Source organism: Canis lupus, chromosome 15, assembly GCF_048164855.1.
Source record: "Canis lupus baileyi chromosome 15, mCanLup2.hap1, whole genome shotgun sequence".
Lineage (NCBI taxonomy): Eukaryota > Metazoa > Chordata > Mammalia > Carnivora > Canidae > Canis > Canis lupus.
In genome coordinates this window covers 56,208,846-56,229,126 of record NC_132852.1, presented here as the reverse complement: position 1 = coordinate 56,229,126, position 20,281 = coordinate 56,208,846, and the positions used below count along the sequence as shown (strand labels likewise).

At 38.5% G+C, this 20,281-nt stretch overlaps 1 protein-coding gene and 1 long non-coding RNA gene across 3 annotated transcripts in view; one reads left to right on the top strand and one right to left on the bottom strand.

The window, feature by feature from the left end:
• The window catches only part of TPK1 (thiamin pyrophosphokinase 1), a 325,666-nt gene that overhangs the window by 272,122 nt on the left and 33,263 nt on the right, over window positions 1–20,281 (top strand). The gene's annotated exons all lie outside the window — the stretch shown is intronic.
• LOC140604465 (uncharacterized) lies at window positions 335–3,597 on the bottom strand. The gene is made up of 4 exons (XR_012007331.1): window positions 3,500–3,597; window positions 2,792–2,907; window positions 2,527–2,614; window positions 335–1,116 (listed from the first exon to the last, which is right to left on the bottom strand). It is a non-coding gene; the product is annotated as an uncharacterized lncRNA (long non-coding RNA).

Sequence of the window (20,281 nt, the reverse complement as noted above, 5' to 3'; positions counted from 1 at the left end):
AGGCTCTAGTTTGTTTTCTTGGCAGTGGTTGCAGGCTGGGAGGTGGCGGGGGGCGGGGGGGGGGGGTGTCGGGCAGGGCAGCAGCTGTGGCATGTCCTGGGACGGCTGGGGCAGTTTTCTCTGGCCTCTGTGTGTCCCCAGTTTCATGGTTTCGTGTGTCAGATCACCGTGAGATTGAGAGGGCCAAGAGAGGAGTCTAGCCTCAGCATGGGGACTTAGAAAATCTAGCCAGTACTGCAGTGCTGATGGCTCAGTTAAAAGTACCCGGTGCAGGAAAGCCAGGCAGCCTGACCTACATTAAATAATAATGGTAAATACACATACACATGTATTTATTTATTTAGTACAGCATTTCCTGAGTTTTAGAACATATTTAATAAATCATCTAATGCTATTTAGATAAAATGGTAATTCTTGGCATCTCTATAAAGGTGTGGGTGTGTGTGCTTGAGGGTAGACAGACATATCTTGGTCATTTTTATTGAGTATATTTGACTTCCTGAAGCAAAAACACAAGCAACGTATATATTGGGGTGGGAAACACAAAAGCATGAGGAGGAATTAAATAAGCCTACTGACATGCAAATGGTACATCAGAAGTTTCATAAACATATCCAAGATTTCTTGCTTTTTCCTTTCTAAATCCAAAGAATGAATCCTATCTATTTGGCCCATCTTTCTGAACTGTTGTCCAATCCCTGGAGATTCTAGCTGAAGTGAGGCTGTCAAGAGTACAACCATGAACTGATGAAAAATTAGAATGTAGATTGCCAAGAAACCAATTTATGAAATGAGGCTCACTGAGGACCTGCTGCATATTCCTATTCAGCACTGTTTTCCCTGCTGGTTCCCCATATCTGGGAGCCCATCATCCTGAGCAGAAGGAAGGAAACAGGGCTTGGGAAGAACAGCCAGAGCAGAAAACGTCCTGGAGCCTGAGGACCAGGCTCTTGTCACATCTGCCTGGTGCAGTTTATAGGACCTTGAAGAACCCTCCATTTCCAGATTTTCTAACATGAGAGTCCTATTATTTATCTCTCTCTCTCTTTTTTTTTTCTTTTTTTCTGTCAACTGTTCCACAAAGAGTTTGGCAGAACTTGCAAGAAGACATCTAAACTAAAATGACAAAATAGAGAAAGAAGTCAGAATCCCAGTGAAAAATCAGACCCAGAGATGTAAGACAAAAAGCAAATAACTTTAATAATTACTTGGGACAAGAACTTGGTTGGAGCCAGGTAAACTCCGTATTTACCTAGCTTTTTCTTTTGTTGTCGGTGGTGCTTTTTTAAAGTATTGACCAGTACCTCCTCATTAGAATAGGACTTTGATCTGAGTGAAAATCCAAAGGAAGCCATGCACTCAGCTGTCCTTGTCTCCTAAACACTTCCTAATTTTTCTTAAGCCGGGACATTTCTCTTTTTAGTGGGTAGAAGCAGTTTGGAAAGAATCATAAGGAAATCTGTAGTTTCTGTTTCTATCTAGAAGTTGGTAGATTCTTACCTCCTCCTCTGGCCCCCATATGGCCCTGCAGGGACTGTGAGACTTTGGCTTCCACTGTGGGTAAGGTGGAAGAAGTGCTGTCTCCTCGGCCTTCCTACAGGACTTTCTCTTCAGCTCTGATTTCTAGCAATAAGCCCACCAAAGATGTCCATCACTGCTGCTACTGTGTTTTGATTTCCAGTAGTACTTTCTTAGAATTTTCATCTCTCTGCTGACACTGCCCATCTGTTCTTGCATGCTGTTGACTTACTCATTAGAATTCTTAGAATATTAATCAAAGGTGTCTCAAATTCCTGCACCCCTACCACATCTGAGCCTGCTTCTGATTCTTGCTTTGTCTCTTCAAATTGTTTTTTTTTGTTTGTTTTTTGCCTTTTAATGTACCTTGTCTTTTTTTTTTTTTCTTGATAGCTGGACATGATGCACTGAGGTGAAAAGAGCTGCTGTATATAGGCCTGTAGGGTGGTGGGGAGGTATGGGAAGAGATAGTGTCCTGTGGTCCTGTGATTAGGTCTGTCAGTGAGCCTGAGCCTCTGGACTGTGGACTCCACACCCACCTCTCAGATGTCTCCCCATCTCCCCACTTTGATGGGAGGGGATGGCTGAGGTGGGCTGTTGCTGGGTATCTCCCTTCCCTCCAGGGCACCTGGGCTCTGATAAAATCCCAGCATTATAGACCCTGTTAAATACAGTTCCCCCTGAGGGCCAGCCTTGTTGAAGAGAAGACACAGCGCCCAGCTGTATTCCAGAATGTTCCTTTTCCTTTTCCCCAGCCAGAAGCATGGGGGAACTTTGCTCTGATACTTACCGTGGGAATCTAGTCAAGCTCCTTGAGGTAAAACCCGCAAAAATGTGGAGATTCCCCATGACTGGGTCTCCTTAGAGTACTTATCCCTCAGGCCTGAGCCCACCAAGCCTCCAGCAGTTCATCTACTGTAGTTGAGATTTTCTTATCCTGCATTGGTTCCATGGAGGTTCTGGTTCAGGGCTTTCTGCTCTGGCTAAGATGTGATTCTCTGCACTCACCTGCTGGTCTCAGTTTGGGGGCAGCACTTTGTCCTCTGACCTCACTTCTCTTACAGATCTAAGAAGAGTTGGTACTTTTCCTAAGGACCTGGGTCAAGACAAAAAGTGTGAAAGACTATTGAGTAGTTGCTGAATTGAACTTACAAATTGGCTCAGCATTATTGTCCTACAGGTCACAGCCTTCATTATGCCGCTTTGTGCCACTTATTTCTAAATCCACCCCCTATCTTAAACTCTGCTAGAATTCACACATGACATAACTCACCGTCAAACAACTTTGACCAGACTTGTGACAGTGCAGATGCAGAAACGCAGGGGTCTGTATTGTGTTCCATATGAGGTCTACCACCGTAGAATGAGAGGAGGTTGTTTTAGGAAGCACTGTGAATTAAGAAAGAAAAGAAAGAAAGAGAAAAGGATTCATACAGAGTTACTGTGTGCACAGGATGAAGGTAGAAAAGTCATGATTCTCCAAACCACGAGAGCCAGATAAAGCCCTGTTAACCTGAATTAGATTCATGGCTTTCAGTATGTTTTATAAAAGTAAAGAAAAGATAGGAAGGAGGAAATTGACCCATTTGACATAATCTGAATGGCTAGTTTAAGTCATGCATTCATTACTCAGAAACCTCAGTCTCTGTCAGATGTCTGCTCACACTTTTTTCCCTGCTTATTTGCCTCCCCCCTCCCCTTTAATTAAAATATGAAGAAACGACTGAGAGCAGGTTTCTCTTGTTGCTTGAATCAAAACATCAGTTCTGGTGGAATATGAAACAGACAAAGGAGATGAAACTTGGTCAGCAGTTTTCACCCAGGGGCGGGGTTTGTGTGCACTGGCGGGTAACCGGACCACACTACTCTGCAGAGCTTAGAAATTGAATTTGGGAAGAATAATAAACCCAAAATATATAAATGAATTGGAAACCAAGTGCTATTTTGTTTCAACACTTACTAAGAAAAAATGTTCATTTACCTGGATTTGAATTTGTTTAGTCTCCATCAGATATGTGTATATATCATGCTGGATGGATCTCCATATTGCTCCATTTCTTTCCGATCTTTGTTTCACAGCTACTGGAGCAAAATTCACAACCTAATTAGGTTCTAGAAATAAAGAACATTTTCTATCTTCTCTATTTGTTGCTAGTAAAACCACTTAAAATGTGGAGTGAGGAATCCATCTACATATCTCTATTTTTTCATACACCTGCTACCTTGGTCTCTTTTTGTTAACCTCACTACCACCCTTTTTATGTCTTTAATTTTTGTTTTAGTTTATTATCATAATTACTTCATAAAAGAATATGCAAAACTTGACTGGTTTGATGCCTATTTCAGAAAACAGTGTGGTTTAATCTATTGTGAGAAATTCTCCAAAAAGAATCTTGAAAACTAATTGGGATGGAGAGCAGTGGTCATGGAGACCATGTTTAACACCTTTCAGAGAGTTCTCCTCACGTAATACTAAAAAGAGAGAGAGAGAGATAAGGGAGAGCTCTTCCTTTCCCTAGGTCATGGACACTCTTCTTAGAATTTGTAAAACTTCTCCCAGATACCAAGGACCATGCCTTTCATTCCTGTAGTTCTGTTCCAGTGACCTATTCAGCTCCGTTGAGCACGGGCATCCCCTGTCCAGCACCAGGTTTGTATGTAGCTGTGATTTTCTGCTTGCAGCCAGGAGCACAGTATATTACTTAATAAAGTAGCTTCTAATCATCAGTGCCTTGATTAAAAGAATATAATAATTTTTCCTCAAAAACAAACCTACCCAGGTTTCCTCCACATCCCTATCCCCTTCAGGAATCTGATGGCAGTGCTTTATTTATTGCAGGTGGGACAGGTGAGCCAATAGACCCTTATAGTCACTTTTTACAATTTTGTAAAGTCTCTGTCTACCTGAGCCCAGCTCAGGAATAACAATCCAGTGACTACAGCCTAATTTCCAAGATGGTTTTAAAGAATTCAAAAGTAGGTCTATCAAAGGATATTTAGGAAGACTAACTTCCAATTTAAAGGAAATGAAGAGTGACTTTGGGAAGGATGCAGAGATAACAAGAGGCTTGAGTGAAACAGGAAAAGGAAGAAATGCAGTTATCTTGGATGCAGTTCTTTTTCAAGCGTGTGTTCCTTTGAATTTTAAACTTGTCCAGATTCTTTTATTGCTGTTTTCAGCTATCACATTGATCTAGGAGAAGCAAGTTGGGGCAATTAAAATCTTATTCCAAAGTGGAACTGCCTCTAGATTGATTGGTAGTGATGTCAAGGTGGCCAAAGAGAAGGAACTGTGGGCTTGATTTCTTATTGACCAAGGTGTGTGTGTCTGAGTAGTCCATGCCAAGTACAGAAATAGCAGGTGCACACTCTGGAGGGCTGTAGTCACTGGGGTTTGGTGCTTCTAGGCAGGCCACGGGGACTCCTGTCCCAAATTTAGCACCACCGGGTTATCAATTATTTTCCAAACTCTGCCACCGGAGATTCACTCATACTGACATTTCAGTTCAAGTCAGTTAACACATATATTTTGAATCCAGTCTTTATACACAGCTCTGAGAACTGTAAAGGATTCAGAAATTAATAAAGGTGGTCCGATCCAGAATTTTCAATCTAGAGGATGGAGACATTTTTTGTAAGAATGTATGTTGCATGAATTGTAACTTCAAACCAAAAATAAGAACTAAAATCAAACAAATAAATAAATTAACTTAAAATGTTTAAAAGTGGGGTAATTAATCCATTTTTACTTCAAGAAGCTACAAAGAAAATAATGCAGTGTAGCTAAGGAAGTCAAATGAAAGAAAAAGGAAAAATTAAAAATGACAAAATTGTTAAGTAGTCACAAAGCTGATTATTTTTTTAAGATTTTATTTATTTATTCATGACAGCCATACGGAGAGAGAGGCAGAGACAGGCAGAGAAAAGCAGGCTCCCTGCAGGGAGCCCAGTGTGGAACTTGATCCCAGGACCCTGGGATCACAACCTGAACCAAAGGCAAACACTCAGCCACTGAGCCACCCAGGTGCCCCACAAAGCTGTTTCTTAAAAATAGCAAGAAAAAACTAGGAAATGAACTATCAGATGGGGCACCTGAGTGGCTCAGTTGGTTGAGCATCCATTCTTGATTTTGGCTCAGGTCATGATCTCAGGGCCATGAGATCAAGACCTGCAACTAGTGCTGCATGAGGCTCAGTGCTCAATGGGGAGTCTGCTGGAGATTCTCTTTTTCTCTCTCCGTCTTCCTCTCCCATACCCCCCCCAAATAAATTTTTTTTAAGTGGGCCATCAAAAACACAAATAGCACAAAAAAGTAAAATCAGAAATATAAAAGGACAAGCAAAGCAGAGATTAAATGAAAAAAGTGTTGTGTAAGCATCTACTAGATACATTTGAAGCTGTATTCATTCCAGCAAGAATATGGCACTATGGAGTAGACCCAGAGATATTTGTTGAGAGCAGAATCTGGAAGGAAATGTAGATCTACACCTGCTAAGATTCCAAAATATCCCAAAAAGAACAGAATACTAGATTTATAAACATCTGATTAGATTTTTAAATATTTCTCTTTCCGTCCCTCTTGAAATAGCTACGCTATCATGATGAAGACAAAAGTTGCTCATTGAGAAACCCATTTTTCATTTGGGAGAAAAACGTAAAACCAATATAAAATTACACATGCTATGATTGGACTATGCTAAACAAAAAAAATCACATACATGCATAAAGATTGAACGTGGGAAAATATATTTAATTAGAGTAATAGGATTATGGTTAATTTTTCTTAGTTTCCAGCCTTTCCAAAATACTGTTTATATCACAGAAATGCAGCACAAAACAAAGTGTCACCTGTATATGGGCCCAGATTTTGAACAGTTCTACAGACTTTCTCCTAGTAAGGTGACAAAGTACATTCTCCCTAACATTACCAAATTGTGGATGGTGTCAAATTATTCCTTCATGAGCCACCCCAAATCTCCCATTTCCTTAGTTGAATGCATACTCTTGGGTTGTTATTCTTTAAATGCCAACTACCAAGGCAGTCCTCAGCCTCACAGAAGGCAATCCATATAAGAAATCTGCAGTACAAACTCAGTTTATATATTTAGTGGGAAATAGAGCATATTTCTTAGTAAATTAAGAGACTCTCACTAGTGGAATAATTCCAGTGTCCTCTACTGAATGCACTTGGAGTAGAATGGACTGAAAGTGCACTCAGAGCACTCCCCTAGAGGTGACAGATACTGGGAATGAATCTGATCTTGGACTTTGAAATGGATTAGCTGGGATGACTGTCAGATACTCAGTCTCCGGCATGGAGAGAAAGGAGGCAAACATTCTACCATATATCTAAGACTGTCTTAGCCTTTGCATAAATAAAATGATTTATTTTGGAGCTAGCAACTAAATTGCTCATTTTAAAATGTCTGGGGAATTTGTTGAGGTTGGCAGTGGTACTACTTCTCAGAAGATGCCACAGAAAATTCTCATTTGCTGCCTACACTGTGTTTTTGTGAGTGAAAGTTATCTATTTTGTGATAGAAAGGGAGAAAATATTGCCCTAAGTTTTGGTTATATTTAGTGTGTCATTATAACTTTTGGTCTTATTAATACTTAGATGATTTTGGATAGAGTACTCAGAATATTTTTGCACATCATTAAAAATTATATATCATGTCAAAAATTGGATGAATTGATGACAACTTGGATGAAATATGACCTACTTTGCATATATATAAATATTTCAAATACTGTATTCAGGTAGAAAAGTACAGATTTTTTTTTTTATTTCTACAGTTACTTATACTTAGAAGGGCAGTCAAGAACTTAAAGCAGCACTGCATTAATTTAGACCATTAGTAATTACACAAAATCTCTATCCAGAATAACATATTACAGTGCATCACCTGAAGAATCACATACTGCCTTACTACCTTCTTCCACCTTTAAAATCTTCAGAAATTCTCTTCAGTTTCCCATACCATTTAACATCCATGTCTTTGATTATGAGATCCTCCAAAATAAATAAAATTTAAAATCAACATTAAAAAAATTTCCTCTTTGCAAAAACCTATGTTGTCAAAGTAATGAAACATGGAAAATGTAGTTCCATCCCGATCTGCCATAGGTAATTGCTTCCAAAAATTTGGTATTTATCTTTCTAGAACTTTATGTCTTTGCTACTATGTGTGTGTATTTATGATCCATTGTGAAAGGTCATTTCTCTCTTGCAGCTTCTAAGATTTTTCTTTGGGCATTGTCTCTCCTCATTTTGATTATGATGGGTTTCATTGTGGGTCTGATTACATTCTACCTAGAATCCCTTGAGCTTCTTGCATGTCTATATGTATATTTTTAGCCAGAAAACATTCAAAATAAATACACTCTATTGGTTTTATTACTGCAAACATGCTATATATTCTTAAATATACTGCCCTACTTTATAAATATAGAGCCAACATATTTGTTTAATGCACACATAGCATCATGATGTTTAGAGCTACTAGGACATATTAAGCCAACTCCTGTTTGATATATATGTGGATTATGTCTATCTTTTTTTATTACAATGTTGTAGCCAAAACCCCTGTAAGTATATTTATATGAGTAGTCAATAGAAGTAAGATGGCTGGATCGTGGGATATATATACATATACATACACACACACACACATTTACACGTGTGTGTATATATGTATACACATGTGTGTATATATTCACATACTTGCCAAAATGAATTTTCTTTGCCAATCTAGTGGGAAAAAATTGTAATTTTAATTAGTTGTGAAATTATTACTTACTTAATAGGGAAACAGAGCATCTTTTCTTCTAATTATAGACTTTGTAAAGTTTTTTAATTGCCTGTTCATTCTCTGCTGGATTGTTCATCTTCTCAGTTGCATGAAAGGACTTTTTTCTCTTAGGCTTATTGAGCTTATATGTATTGCACATTTATTTGTAGTTTGTCTTCTGACATGGTGCACATACATACTTATTTATTTTACCCCGGAAAGTTTTGAATCTTTAAGAATTTTTTTTGAAATGCACAAATGTAGAAAAATAATATAATTCTCCTTCACATTTCTATCATCTAGGATTCATAGTTCTTTATGTTTTTGTTTCTTTTTTTTTTTTTACTTAAAGAAATAAAACATTTAAAACATTACAAGAAGCTAGTCTTCCAGACTACCACTCCGAACCTCACATATCTTCCTGAGTGATAAAATGTTCTACATCCTTCTAAAACTTTCTATGTATTTTTGAATGTCTACATGTGTTTCTACACACAATATATCATGTTGCCTTCTGTACTTAAGATGTCTTTTGTAAATAAGAGCAAGTTTTATGTAATATTCCAACTTTTATTACTGAACAGCATGTTTGTGAGATGTATTCATTTAGATATATATAAATTAGCTAAATATGTGTAATTTTTATGCACTCAGATTTAGTAGTCTTCTGGGTCTTATCTATAATATCCTTTCCTCTTGTCAAAAGTCTAAAACTACCCAAGTATTTTCTTTTTTTTTTCTCTCTTAGTTTTTGTTCTCATTTCAACTTTTGATGTGGATCATTTGAAATTCATTTGAGGGTAAGAAGTAATGTAGGTAGGGAACTGATGCCACTTTGTCCTCCAAATTGCTGGCTGATTTGCTTACAGCTCATTCATCAGCTCATCATGTGTTTTTACCAATTGAAAACACTGCCTTTATCAAACATACAATATCCAAGTACAGATGATTGATCTCTGTGATTTTTCTGTGCATTTTTCTTATCCCTGTACTGTTTTTGATAAGGATAGCTTTTTTCTGTACATACTTTCCTTGGTATTCTATTTATGCTTTCAGTGAGCTTCAGAATTGCTTTATTTTGTTCCTAAAAGGAAATCGTACTTTTATTGCAATTTCATTGAGTTTATAACTAAGATTAGGGGAATTTTTCGTACTTTTAATTTGTTCTCCAGGCACGTATCTATTTATTTATACCTTCTTTCACGCTCGTTCAGTAAAATTTTACAGCTTCTCTCATATAAATTCAGTACATTTCTTTTCAAGCTTATGTATGAAACTTTTTTTGTTGCAGTTGAGAGTAAAATCTTACCTTTCGTTCTTTCATATTTTCTGTCTTAATATCTGTACATTATATGACTTTATCAAATACATTGTTTTCAGTAGTTTTTATGATTATCATAGGTTCTATGGGTTTATTTGTTATCCGTATATCTTGCTTGGTAAAGTGTTAATTGAAATCAGTGGTTCTCACCTGGGGCAGTTTTGCTTCCCATGGGACCAGTGGCAATGTCTTAAGACCTTTTAGGTTGTCACTATTAGGGATCCTACTGACATCTGTTGGATAAGATAGGAGAGGCTAAAATCCTGCAGTGCACCAGACAGCCTTCCACAGAGAGATTATTATCTAACCCAAAATGTCTAGAAATACCACAGTTGTTAAAACCATGATTCAAGTCTTTGCCTATTTTTTTTTATTGGATTGTTGGTCTTGATATTAGTGAGCTTTGTGTGTGTGTGTGTGTGTGTGTGTGTATGAGGAGGGGCTGCTGATGCACAGTGAGGAAGAACTGGAGCACAGCCAGGACACAGACATTGAGGATGGGGCCTTGCAGTAAGCAGCCTGACAGGAGCAATGGCCACCGGCAGGAGAAGGGCATGCACTGTACCAGGCCTAAAACTGGGCACCCACTGCTGGAGACCACCCCCGACAGGTCCCAGGAGAGCTGGCAGCAGGCACCTCCTCCCCCACACATCCTAGCCAGTGCCATATCCTCTATAGGTGGAGTTATCAGCCTCCCATCCCCATACGCCCTCCCTGTTGGCACTGCCCAGGCCAGAGAGCAGAGCACAGAGGTTTCCCCACACTCTACCTCCCCTCAGAGAACACTCCCAGGCTTGGAGTTTTTCTGTAGGTTTGAAGTAGGGAGGGTTCCAGGGAGGGTACCCAGACAATAAAGAGATTGGATCAAAAAAAAAAAAAAAAAAACAACCACACACATATAATAATATTAGTGAGCCTTTGTGTGTGTGTATATATATGTTACATATATAAATATACATAGATAGATATACATATATAGATATACACACACACACACGTATATATATGTATTCATTCTAGATAGGAGTCCTTTTTTTGGATATCTCTTTTGCAAAAACTGTCCCCAGTCTATGTCCACCTTGTCAATTCCTTAACGGTTTCTTTTGAAGAACAAAAGTTTCTAATTTTAATGAAATCTAATTTTAATGAAATTTTAATGAATTTTAGAAGTCATGTTTTTTTGTGTGTCTTACGTAAGAAATCTTTGTCTAACCCAAAGGCATTAAAATGTTTTCTTATATCATTGTCTATAAGTTTCATAGCTTTTGCTCTTATATTTAGATTCATGATCCATCTTGATTTAATTTTTGTAAATTATGAGTTAAGGTTTGAGGTTCATATTTTTGCAAAGGTTGCCCTATGTTTCCAGCACCATTTGTTGAGTTTTTTCCCCAATTAAATTGCCTTGAAATTTTTGTTGAAATCTATTGCCACATGTATAGGTCTTTTTCTGGACTCACCAGTTTGTTCCACTGATCTCTGTGACTAACTATATCCCAATACTAGAGTGTCCTAGTTATCCTAGCATTATAGTTAGAATTACGTCATGTAAATACTCTAACTTGGATCTTTTTAACAAGACTGACTCTTCAGGCCCAAGAACACAGTGTATTTCTCCATTTCTTTAGGACTTAATTTCTCTCAGCAATGTTTCATAATTTTTAGTTGACATCTCTTATAATCTTTTATCAAATTTATCATTAATTATATTCTATGTCTTGAAGTTATCTTAAATAACTAGGTTTTTTGAGGTTTGGGGATTAGTACTGTATTAGCTCACTTCAAAAGAAAAGGATTTGGCTCTTTTTTAAGATTTAGAGAAATTAACAAATGGCGACTGTACGAAATGCTTTCCTCCTTTCTTCTCAGTCAAATGCTACCCATCCATTTGAGTCCTGGGTAGGAAGTCTTCCATTTGAGGGAAGACTTTTCTTCTACCCGCTTTGGTTCTGTGGTAGGAGCCTGAGACGCAAGCTGACAGAACACAGAGGAACAGGAGAAAAGCATACAAGTTTGAGTTCATGTTAATATTTTTACGTGCACGTGGAAGCCTTCATGTATAAGAAACAAAGACCCAAAGAAAGACCCATAGGCCTGAGTTCGTATACCATTTTAACAAATAACAATAAATTGTGGAGACTTGTCAAGATAAAGGAAAAAAGCATTTGGGCTAGGGGCAGTAAATTGTGGCAGAGTGACTAGGAAATATATGGGGGGAACGAATGGAAAAAAGGCTTATTTTATTTAGTCTGTTTATATAGATTCAGCTTGGCATCAACTCCCTGTCTCCAGGGCACTGACTCATGGGAAATGTATGTCTGGCTTTGGATACACAGGGGGAGGTCAGAGAGCCCTTCCTGCCTCTGCTATTTCTTACATGCCTCCTGCTCAAAATGGCCAATGTACCAAAGTGGCCTATTTGGAGTGGTGTGTTCTGATTCCCTTCAAGATGTAGCCCTTCTCTGTCTTTCTAGATGCAATTTTTCTACATAATTCCAATATAGTAAATGTTATAGCAATTATTCTCTCTTCAATTCCCTCAATAAACACTAACTTCCACCCTTCTTTATATATTTACATTGAACCATTATTGAATTTAACTAAACTTCTTAGGAGTTTAACCTTATTTCACTTTCTACAATTCATGTATCTTGAGTTTTCTTTATAGTGCATGGCATAAGGCCTTACACACTTTATACATCAGGCCCTGAACCCAAAGACAGGTTTCCATAAGAAACCTTAAAATAGAATTATTTCTCTGAGGAAGAGAAATTGATATTTGAGGATAAACATTGGTTATAATGTTTTTGGCTAGCTTATAGATGGTCTGACAATTCACCAATGATTAATTACTGATTGACTATTTCTCTGAGATACATGTCTGACAGACATTTCCTTTGGAGAAATGTTAGAAGGATATAGTGAGATAACATCAAAATGAAAAATCATGGCAAGACTGATAATTCTTTTTCAACACACTGGATATAAAGGTGCCTGGAATTGATTTTCTAAGGCTTTAAACGGGCACCAGGTGTGATGAATCATAAAAGTTGTACATGTGAGTCACCTCACATAGGTAATGGCATTTACCCTAAAGTGGACTCATGAAATTAAAGTTTTGGTGTGTTTTATACTGAAATGAATGTTGCTGCTAATAGGGTAGGACACTAGGATCCTACTAAAGAACAATTAAACAGAAACAAAAAACTTAGACCCAAGGAAAACATCTTGACAAAGAAAACCTATAGATTCTCTTTTTAACATTAAGATAATAGAGCATTTTAAACTAAGAGTCAGAAAATGAACACAACAGTTTCGCTGCCTCAACAAACATCTGGGAAAGCCTGCATTCGTCGGGAGCTTCTCCTGCTGGACACAGTCACCCACCAGTGTATCTGTGCCATGTGGTGACTGGGATACAGACATATGTAGGTCTGGATCTGGGTGCAGGGGTACAGAAGGATTGGAAGCCACATATGCACCCATCTTACAAAGTTTTACACTAGAGAAATCAGAGATTGAGGGTAAAATTTAAGTAGGGAAAAAAATAGAAAGTTATAATGAATCGTCTTCATAAAAGAATCAGGTATTTTTAGCACTTACTGACGAAGCCATCTATCTCCTTCCCTACCAGTGGCACTGGATTCCCTTGCCAGGAGCAAGCAGAGGCAGCATTTGAAGAGGGAGTCCTCATGTGGCCTAAAGTCTGGTACCTAGTGCCTGAGGAAAACTTTGGTTTCTAGTGCAAAAATTCTATTCAATGTAATAATTGGACCAAAAGACTAGAAGGGTTGTACAGAAGTTCATTCCCCCAGAGCAGGAGAAACTCAGCTTGAGAAATTGAAGTTGTTGATATTAATAAGGAACAGGAAAAAGTAGCAGTATTTCCTACCTGGAAATAATTTATTGATTTATCAGAACTCTGAAAAGTCTTTAGATAATGAAGTCTGTTATCTCAGAGATGGTGCTTTATCACAGCCAAAATATCACTTTTTATGATATATACTATATTCTAAAGCTTGCCATAAATGGTGATTTTTAAAATAAAGTGATTTAAAAATTATGCTAGTGACATAGTAATGCTCTATATATTACACTTTTTTCCCCCCTCTTCACAAGAAAGTACAAACTCTTACGATGCTGTATTGAAGAATTGCTACTGGCCTCATGGCTGCTGCCTGAAATAAAGGCAGGGCATGTGGACAAACATTCCCTCACAGTCCTTGGTCGTGAGCGCCTCAGCAGTGTAGGAGGAACTGTGAATGGATCACACAGCCATGGAATACTACCTTTTTTGCCTTACTCATACCCTTCTAGAGGGTTAACAGTATTTGCAAGGCTTTGGGGGCTCAGTAGAGCATACTTTCAGATAATTATTTTAAAAATCACTTTTGGGTTTCATTCCTACATCACAAAATACTATTCTGAGCCAATCTTCTTACAAGTAGTTAATTTTTCTTCAAGGGCATTCATGGCATCCTTTTATTTTGTTGACATTTTTCTGTTTTCATATACTTTATTAGAACTCTTCTTTTAACTTATTCTCATCCACTTAGCAATTTGCCTACTATCATCTACCAATTTGTAGCTGTAGTCCACATCCATACAATTATGGGCTTGTTTTCCAGAATATTTGTGAATATACAAACACTGACCCTGACTGTCTACTCTTCAGACTTTTTGTTGAGAGAACTGATCACTTCTCGTTTCATATGGTGACCAAAGCTAATTTCCTGTTCAAGACCAAAATATTTATCCCAACTCTACCTGCACTCCCTACTCCCAACCTATTTTATGGAGAACCAGAATTTTTTGGCCAACCAAAAAATAACAGCAAAAAATACTTCTTTGTAGATCTTGAACAACAAAGGTCTTTAGAAGATCATCTCACATATGCACATTCACATGTGGGTTTAACTGCTTCTGTCCTTATATTTCCCTTTTCAAGCCTTCCGAGAACTCAAGAATTTTAGTCAGGTATTTCTGTTTTGAGTCTGATTTATGAACTCTCCCTTGTCTGGCCAGGTGCCGGCCAGATTCCACAATTCATAATCTGTCAACAGGAGTAATGGCCCATTTCCAAAGGTGAAGCGTAACATTTCTTTCTGCGTGCATCAGATAAACAGATTGTATGGCTGCTCAGTGATCTATCTGAAGAGGGCAGAAGAGCACACTAACCTTCCAGTACACCCCCATTTTCACTGTGGTTCTTTTCTTTTATGCTCTTCATTTTTCTTCATAAGGGGCAGACCTGATGAATAACAGAACATCCAATCACTAGTGAGCAGATTGTCCGAAATCTAGAAGGTGAATGGACTGTGGTACCCAGTAAATTTGAAAGCATCTCAACCTTCAGACCTTTGCATAAAAAGCCAGTGGATGGGGATAAAGTTTCAGTTATGCAAGATGAATAAGTTTTAGAGATGTGTTGTGCGACATCATGCCTAAAGTTAACAACAGTGTTTCAAGCTCTTAAAAAGTCATTAAGAGGGCAGATCTCATGTTATGTGTCCTTGGCACAATAAAAAAAGAAGGAAAAAAAGAAAATCACTGAGATTAAGAAGAGAATTGGTTTTGGTTTGGTTCCTTAATAGCACGAGTTGCTTCTTTAACACTTAATGGTGATGAATCTTGGGGCTCCTGTTGACAGCTTTTTCATTTCTCTAACACTAGACAATAGATGGGCCTTTGCGTTCCAGGATTTAGGGGGCCGGCACCTCAGGAAGAGCATGTAAACTAAATAAGCTTCAACTGTTGGGTCTCATTTTGTTTCATTGCCACAAACTCTTTGTGTATACTTGAGGGTTATTTCTGCAAAGATATAAAATTTCCATTTTTTCAAGGTTGGGACAATATTGTAGGAGGCATTCAGTACACTTGGCCTGGTGTAAGCCAATCTGTCCAATTATGCAGGACACAGATACGTAGGTGATCTCAAATGGAGGCATTATAAGAGAGGCACTCAAAAGTCCTCAGGCACCAAATGCTAAGATAATTCATTTTGCAGTCAACATAGGGACTCCAGATGCTATCAAGTTGATCTAAACTTAGCCAGGTTAACTATCTCCATCTTTGAGTGTGTATGTGCTTTCTTTGTGTACAGTCATTTCAGAATTTTAAGAAGGAAACAAATAAGTTAAAGGTAAAGGGTGCAAGGGCATAGAATTCATTCCACGAATGGGGTAACCAGAAAAAGCAGAATGAGGCAGTTTGATCACTAAAAGAGATATATCAGTGACTGGATTAGTGAGAAGGTTTTATTTTTGTTTTTCTTTGTTTCTTTTTTTAATAAAGAAACTTGTGTTTCGGGCAGCCCCAGTGGCGCAGGGGTTTAGTGCCGCCTGCAGCCTGGGGTGTGATCCTGAAGACCCGGGATCAAGTCCCACATCCGGCTCCCTGCATGGAGCCTGCTTCTCCCTCTGCCTGTGTCTCTGCCCCTCTCTCTCTCTCTCTCTCTCTCTCAATGAATGAATGAATGAATGAATGAATGAATGAATAAATAAATATTTAAAAAGAAACTTGTGTTTCAAGAAGGAGGGAGAGGACATGGGGAAGGAAGAGAATAATGACACGTGAAAAGGAGGGGTTAGGTTCTGAAGTATTGGCCTACCTCAGTAGTCCTTACACTTTCATGTGTCTTGTTAAAATGCAGATTTTGATTCTGTAGGTCTAGGGGGAGGTCAGGAATTTGACTTTTCTAACAAGAACCCAGGAGATGCTAATGCTGTGTTCTTGGCACTTGTGATCTAACTGGGAGACTCTTTGAATACATGTGAAACTAATCATGATCGTTTGGGCCCCTCTCTATAAAAGTGCAAAGAAGACAAGTGCTAAATAAATAGCAAAATATTTTCCAATAAATGCAATTAAAATCTCTCAAACTTTAAGGCTGCCATTGCATCCCAGATGATAAGGAGATCACTCCATATTAGACAGGAAAAGTGTTGTCATTTAGTTCATGTGAATAACACAATTACGGATTAAAAAAGAAAACCTTTTAAGAAAATATAAATGAGCAGAGAAAATGAGTCAAAACCATCAAGGGTTATTACCATAGTTTCAGTTTAAAGAACTTTATTTCTAATATTCTTATACACACATACTCACAACTATGCTGATACATAGTAAAAAAGTAAGATCTTGTTCATCATCTGCACATTTTTATGTCCCTTTAAAAAATCTGAGCATGCATTCCAGCTTAGCATTTTGATCTTTGCATTTCTGCAGGAAAGGGAAGAAGCCATGTGGCTTTGTACTCCACTGATACTATAGCCCTCTATATTCTGCACATGTTTGACTTATCTTTGGTTAAGAGGCAGAACATAGCTCTTATGTTTTAAAGATAACTTGAGAATGACCTGATGAGGAAGTTAAATGTCTCTTTGTGAAATAGAAACATGAATCTTCTCAGATTAAAAGAAACATAAAGAGATGATAAATATATTAATCAGGTTTTTCAACACAGATCCTTGAACCTACTAAGACAACGTAATAAAATATCACACGCTTATCACAACCTGTATTTGATCTTTTTAATTTTTTTGACGGAGAAGCAAGGGCCTTAATCTCTACTTTTTACTACAGACAAAATTAAAATTAAGTTATTCTAGTATTTTTATCATTATAGATCGGGGTAAAAATATTACCAGTAAAATTATCTGTGCATGGAAATTCCTTGTTTGTTTCTTTACAACATTTTTTTAAAAGATTTTATTTATTTGAGAGAGTGTGTGCACAAGCAGGGGGAGGGAGAGGGACAAGCAGCAATCTGCTGAGCAGGGAGCCCGAGGCTGCAGGGCTGGATCATCATGACCTAAGCTGAAACTAAGAGTGGAACATTCAACTGACTGAGCCACCCAGGTGCCCCTCTTTACAAACATTCCTTAAATCTATAGTTATTTAAAAATAAACATTTTTTTAAAGTGAAGGTAAAATATACACTACCTGTGCTTCGTGGCTTTGGGCATTCTTCTGTCTTTGAAGCCAACAATGTCCGACCACCTCTGCCTCTCTTTTACACTTTTAAGGGACCCTGGTGATGACACTGAGCTCACCCAGATGATCCAGTCATCTATTTTAAGGTCAACTGATTAGAAAACTTAATTCCAGCTGCAGCCTTCTTTCCCCATTGGCCATGTAGCAGGCATATTCATAGGTTCTGGACATGGACATCTTGGGACAGCTCTTAATCCTGTGTATCAGCCCCTTACTGCTGACCTTGCTCTACTGAAGCCAGCAGCGCAGCACATCTGTTGATGGCTAATGAAATTCCAAAGTCCTCAGAAATTGGCTGTAAATAACTCTGGTCTTATCTCTACAACCCTCTTTGGTCTGTGGCACAGGTTATAAGGGCAGAAAGCTTTGTAAATATGCAGATTATTGATTCTTAATAAGCCTGTTTTACAGTTCCTAAACCAGAAGTTTCTCTTCTTTTTTTTTTTTTTAATATTTTATTTATTCATGAGAGACACACAGAGAGAGGCAGAGACACAGGCAGAGGGAGAAGCAGGTTACCCGCAGGAAGCCCGATGAGAGACTTAATCCCGGGACCCCGGGTTCACAACCTGAGCCAAAGGCAGACGCTCAACCACAGAGCCACCCAGGCGCCTGAAGTTTCTGTTCTTGTAATCCTAGAGGAAAGGAGCTTCAAAATTTGGCATTATGGATAGCAACCTTAAAACTGGCTTTCTAGAAATGGATTATGTGGGCAGGAGTTTCCTTCAAGGTACAGTAGAGCATAGGCTTTGGAGTTAAGTGGATTTAGGGCCAGGTTTCACCTCACCAACTTTATTAGAAAAGTCCACTGGAATTCAGCTGTATCCAAAAAACACCAACTGGATTTTTCTGAATATGTATGAAACTGCGTTAGTGTGATAGCATATCTCAAATATCTCTAAAAGGTAGATTGATACTTTCTTTAAAAATGAGAAAAAATAGTGCTTAAATTGTCTAAAGTAGTTTAAATATACTTATTTAGAAAGTGATAAATACACTTATTTAGCAAATGATAATGCCTTTAGGGACACATGGTAAAGGTATGCATTTTAAAATCACTTTGCTGGTGTGATGCTAGTGATAAAGGGACTCTCCCCACCTGATGCTGCTGGAAGCCATAGTGAATTCCATGAGGTCTTTTCTTCGATTAAAAAGAAAGGGAGGGAAATATCAGAAAGGGAGACAGAACATAGAGACTCCTAACTCTGGGAAACAAACTAGGGGTGGTGGAAGGGGAGGAGGGCGGGGGGTGGGGTGACTGGGTGACGGGCACTGAGGGGGGCACTTGAGGGGATGAGCACTGGGTTTTATTCTATATGTTGGCAAAGTGAACACCAATAAAAAATAAATTTATTATTAAAAAAAAAAAGGGAGGCAGCAGACAAGCTGACTTGTTTCCTGCTAAGCTTCCTCTCCTGGCCTAAGTAATCGATTGCCACATGTAGACAGGAAAAGACCAATCTAAAGATGGATAGAGGAGCAGGTGGGTGCTCCCAGTGATGTCCATAACCTCTGAATTTTTCTATCTCTCATGCATCAAGGTGTCTTTTATCCTGGGATATCTGGTAAAAACCAAGATTATCGTGAAAGTGGGCAGTGGGCAATTTAGGAAGTGCCCTGTCTCCTGGTGACAAAAGCTTTGCAGCTAAGCACAGTAATTTATGTTGATAAATTGCAGCTGTCAGAGTGTCCAAAGCACTTCACAGGATATGTTTCTAACTTTGCATTTCTCATTCATGCATTCTGATGTATAAACTTCTATTTAAAAAAAAAAAAGCACAGCAAGTTTCTGCAGATATTCTCTAAATTGTCAAAATGTAAGAATGATAACAGATTATCACTATTTCCTTTTTCCCTCAGAGTTGCTAAGGATCCTAAGGTTGAAAGAAATGTTAAGAGGAAGAGACCATTATTTATTGGAAAGATTTTAGGTTTCCGAGAAAACAAAATGTCAGAAAAGTAGGAAAAGAACTATTCCCAAACAGGAAACTATGTACAAACTAACAAGAAGCATGAAAGGCGGTGGGAAGCCTGGGCAGGTAAAGCAGGTACGACCAATTGCCGAGAACAGGAATAAATAAAACAGGTACAGAAATCACACAGGCTAAGTTCTCTATGTGACAGTGTCATGCCTACTGTATGTAACAGGGGCAAAGTGATAGAGAAAATCTGCGTTCCAGTAAGAGCTTGCAAACTTCAGTTCCAATGAGATTTTGCCGTTGTATCTGTTGGCTATTGGCACAACGATGCTGCGTTTCATGCCACCTCAGAACTCGGTGCTTTAAAGCCACAACCATTTCTATTGCTCCTGCAGCTGCGTCTCAGGTACGATTTGGCTAATCTAAGACTGGACTGGTTTCACAGCAGTTGGTGTGTCGCTGCTCTGCCTCTTAAAATAGATCCATGGGACATCTGGATGTCTGTGCTGCCCATGTCTCTCTTTGGAGTTCGTGTTAGCAGGTTCTGGTCAGCGCAGTGGCAGACACGCAAGACTGCAAGGAGAAGTGTGCCAAGCCTCTTAAGCCCTGAGTGCTGACCTGGCACACTGTCCTCTCCATCTGCATGCTATTGGCCAAAACAGTCACATAGCCAAGCCCATGTCAAGGGACAGAGGTGTATTCTGCTCTCTAAAATCCCTGCAAAATTGTACCAAATT